The sequence below is a fragment of the Callospermophilus lateralis genome, chromosome 2 (genome assembly GCF_048772815.1).
Source record: "Callospermophilus lateralis isolate mCalLat2 chromosome 2, mCalLat2.hap1, whole genome shotgun sequence".
Taxonomy (NCBI): Eukaryota; Metazoa; Chordata; class Mammalia; order Rodentia; family Sciuridae; genus Callospermophilus; species Callospermophilus lateralis.
In genome coordinates this window covers 154,350,566-154,355,365 of record NC_135306.1, presented here as the reverse complement: position 1 = coordinate 154,355,365, position 4,800 = coordinate 154,350,566, and the positions used below count along the sequence as shown (strand labels likewise).

General features: G+C 35.1%; 1 pseudogene; it reads right to left on the bottom strand.

Moving 5' to 3' along the window:
• Nucleotides 1-2,247: 2,247 nt before the first annotated feature.
• On the bottom strand, nt 2,248-3,187 carry LOC143391421 (olfactory receptor 52E8-like; annotated as a pseudogene).
• Between the last annotated feature and the right edge of the window lie 1,613 nt (nt 3,188-4,800).

Below are 4,800 nucleotides of genomic sequence, written 5' to 3'. Positions count from 1 at the left end.
GCCCCATCTATAAAAACACTATGCATTCTTGGGTGTTCTGTGGTGCTGTCTGTCCTATATCATGTCTGTATGTGGTTGTGTTTGTTCTCTTCCACCAGTTTGCCTGTTCTTGTACACATATCCCACAACTCTGGTTAGTGAAGCTATTGGATGGATTTGGGACTGTAATAGTATAAACCCTAAAATGTTCTTTACAATGGTCTGGCTCTTATCTTTTGAATCTATGTTATAATTTGTAAATGAAAACAAGTGGGCAAATAAACTCTCGGAAATATTTATTATATTAAATACATAATTCAAGAGGATTTAAAAAATATTGATTGTTCCACATTATTTACCTGGTTTATCTTAAATTTATATTTTGAGTCGAAATGTCCAAAACATCATTTGTTGGATTCATGATGTTTTATAGTGCTATTGAAAAATATATTAGAAAAATAAACTGCCAACGTGGATTTCCATACCTTGAAGAAGATATTTTCTTGGGCATAGAAATTTAGGTTGGCAGTTTATTTTTCCAGTATAGTTTTGGAAATATTATTTTACCATTTTATTGATTTCATAGTTTTTTAAAAAAGATATTTGCTGTTAGTTTTCTTTTGCTCATTGAAGATATTCCCCCTACACCCTTTGACTGTTTTGAAATTTTTCTCTTTATTTCTATTTCCCAATGATTTTACTTTGACCCTCTTAGGTGAGTTTTTTTTTTTTTTTTAATAAATCATGTTTTAAATTTTTGGCTTGATTTCTTTAATAAATTTTATAAACTTCATTTAAAAATATCGATTCTAACTTATATTTTAACTCTTTTATGACTCAAGTATATGTATATATAACTTGATTATTTTCTAAACCTATATTGTTTTTCATATTTTCTACCAAATTATTTCTCTAGGAATTATTATAGATGTTATTTTGATAACTCTCAGTTCATTATCTCTTCAACTAGGTATGATATGCTATTAGCTGATCTATTGAATATGTATTTTAAATTAATTCAATTTCAAAAGATAAAATTCCTAACTTATTATTATTACTTTCCAGTTAATGGCTGAAAAATTTCATCTTACCATCCAATTTATTGTGTATAATAATATTAGTTCTTTTATAATCCCTCTGATTTTCTTTTTGAAAATTTTAATGTTGTCTTTTTATTTGATTTTTGGTTGGTAATTATTGTCCTTGATGATTATAAAATCTTTTGGACACAGTGTTTTTAACAATTACCTCAATATTAAGTCTTCTTACTGAAATTGGATGATTCTCATTAATAACATTTAAAACATATTTGTTTTATGTTAAATTAATAAAAATCACTATGATTGTCATAGAAGTGAGTGAAATGCTGTTAATAGTGACTTCCAAAGTCCAATTTGATCTTTTCGTTTCTTGAGCAATATTCTACTTATATTATTCACTCCTTTAAAATGCTCTTTATTGTAAATTAACATTATCTTTTCTGTTGCCATTTTTGAAAGCCATGAACTTATTATTTATTTCCTTTGTTCATTTTATATATCTTATTATATTAAATTTTTCATACTGCAAAATTTTTAAGATTCTTTACAATTTGTTTTCTGTTACCCTCCACTTTCCCACATTTTTTGAAGTTCATGAACAGTTTTCTTTTTTCTTACACATTTTGATGTTCAAAGTCATCCAATTAAAAACCAGTACACAAATAAATAAATATTCATTTTTGCTCTCTCTGTAATGTGTGATTAAACTCCCCCATATCTCATACCTGGTACTTCCTCTGTATGAGAATTATCACTACCCAAATTCCAGTTCTCCTGTCAATGAGTAAAATTTACATTATATTCCTAGAATTACATCGTAAGTCAGCATGGTATCAAAGTTTTACTAAATATTCACAAATTACATCCTTGTTAATTTAACTCTTAACTTGACCTCCAATTTAATATCTCTATGAAGGAAATTTTGTTACTACCTAAAAGAGGTCGATAGCCAGATAGTTCTAATAGTAATTTCTTCCCTCAATGAATTCAAGTTCTCCTCCTTGAAACTTACACTTACATGGCCTATTCTGTGTTAGGATTCAATAGAGAATATGCACTTACACACAAACCCATGTCTCCAATAACTGTGGTCAATATTTCATATATATGCAAATATGTTTATACAATTGAAGGTTGCTTTGACAAAAGAAATTTCTTTATTAATTTTTATAATAAATTTCATTCTTTTAGGTCTCAGGGTTCCATAACCTAAATAAATTACTCTCCTTCAATCTTTTATAGCAAATAGACTCTTCACCCGCTCCTGGATCTGCTTGGTTCTGATCCCATAAATGACTGGGTTGAGGGCAGGGGGGATGACTACATAGAGATTAGCCAGGAGGATATGGATATACTGGGGGATGTTTTGACCAAAACGATGAGTGAGGAAGGAGAAAAGAGCTGGGCCAAAGAAGGCTAAGATGACACAGATATGGGAACTGCAGGTGTTGAGAGCCTTCAGGCGCGCATCTTGGGAAAGGAGGCGGAAAACAGTGCATAAAATTTTAGCATAGGAGATGATGATTAGAAGCACATCCAGGAACAAGATAGAAATATTTCCTAGACCATACTAGACATTGGCATGGATGCTGGCACAAGCCAGACGTGCCACTCCCATGTGCTCACAGTAGGTATGAGGGATGATTCTATGCCCACAGTAAGGCAGCCTCAGGAGGAGAAAAACGATAGGTGCAATCATGCACAAGCTTCGCAGAACTATGGCCACAGCAATCACCCCAATGCTTCTGTTGGTGAGGACTGCGGTGTACCTGAGAGGGTTACAAATAGCCACATAACGATCGAAGCCCATAGCCAGAAGTACAATGCTCTCCATGACTGTGAAAAAGTGCACAAAAAAACACTTGAGCAACACAGCATCCAAAACACAGCTCCTGAAGGTTGAACCAGCAGATGCCCAGCATCTTGGGGATGGTAGCGGTAGAGAGACTCAGGTCGATCAGGGACAGCATGGCCAGAAAGTAGAACATGGGTTGGTGGAGTCTAGGATCAGTCCAGATCACAAACAGAATGACAAGGTTTCCCACAAGAGCAGTCAGGTACACGACATAGAAAGGAAAACCAAGCCAGACCTGTGCAGCCTCCAATCCTGGAATTCCCAAGAGCAGGAATGAGGAAGGGTGGGACTCAGAGGCATTGGGAGAAGACATTCTCCTGCAGGCTGAGGGCGGTCATGGCTTTAAAGATTGCTGCCAGTTCCCATTGGGCAGTGCCTCCAGACTTCATTGAACTCTACAAAATTCAAAACAATAAAAGACCACAAACAGAGAATTGATAATGGGAATATGTTTCTCTAAAGGGCTTTGATTATTTTCCTTTTCTTTGACTCTCCATAAATAATCCTAGTGACACTTTTTGTTTGTACTGGAAGTGGGAGAGGATGACCAGCTGATTAGAAGCCAACACCATACCTCTTCTAAAATTATGGGTTCAGAGTAGAAAATGTACTTACTTTCCTCTTATTCAAGAAAAGAACATTATAAAGGATAAGAAAATTGATGATAATGATCACTACCACAATATATCAGCTATGATTAATTTGACATATACCATTTTTCATTGCATCTGATGTCATTTACATGTATCATCTTGTTTAGTTCTCCCCAGGATTCCCTGACACAAAATACTACCAAGATCTGATTTTATGGAAGAGAAAGCTTTCAATAAATTTATTAAATTCCCATTTGTTTGGAAGTTAATAAGCAGAAGAGTCCAAGATTTTGAAACAGTTTGAAACTAGGGTATGTGACATTGATTTGCATCTGACTGTGCAATACTTGCTAATGGAAGTAGTGATAGAAAGATAAGGCCTGAGGAGAGTAAAAGGATCTAAAATAGATAAAACTTCCTCACAAGAGAGTAAGTCTGTAAGATTTACACTACTGGGTTTTGAGACTTTCTATGAAGCTGTGTTAGTGTACCTACTTCAAAAAAAAGTAGAAAAAGAAAGTGGAACAAAACAAAACACACATTAGCACCCAAGTATTAAGTAAATATTGCTGAGTGTGGTGGCTCCTGCTGGTAATCCACAAAATTCAAGAGGCTGAGGCAGGAGGATCACAAGTTCAAGGCCAACCTGAACAACTTAGTGAAACCCTGTTTCAGAATCAAAAATAAGAAAGGCTGGATGTATCTCAGTGTTAGAGCAACCCTGGGTTCAATCCCCAGTACTGTTGAGAAATAGAGAGACATGGTAGGGGAGGAGGGTGAGTGGAAGAGGGCATTATATTATGCATGTTGTTGCATATATCGAGGTTAACTGATACCACATGATCAAAAGCCTCCACCCCAAATCCTACTCTTGGTCTTTCTGGCATGGCCAGCCCCTATCCTAAGACTTGTTATTTCCAATCCCCACTTTAAAAAAAGACACTCCTACCAGGTGTGGTGTAGATTACAGCCCAGGAGCCAAGAGCAAACGTTAGAACTCTCTTGGGGGCAAAGCCAAATACTTTACTATACATTTGCTCATTTAGTTACAAAGCTATCATTTTTCACTGCTGTATCTAATAATTTTACCTCATGCCTTATGTGGGGCTCTGGACTCAGTCATAAATTTAGATCTCCCAATAATCAATTTTGGGTTCAGTCTAATCTTTTTGAAGCATGAAGTGTGAAGAGACACTAGCCACTGATCACTAGGCTGCACCCTTTTCTTTAGCAGGGTGTGTGTGCAGCCATCTAACTGCAAAGATTCAAGTTCATCACTTTAGCCTTTGCTTACTATGGTTTTCAAAAATCAATTTGTGTATTATTCAGTCTA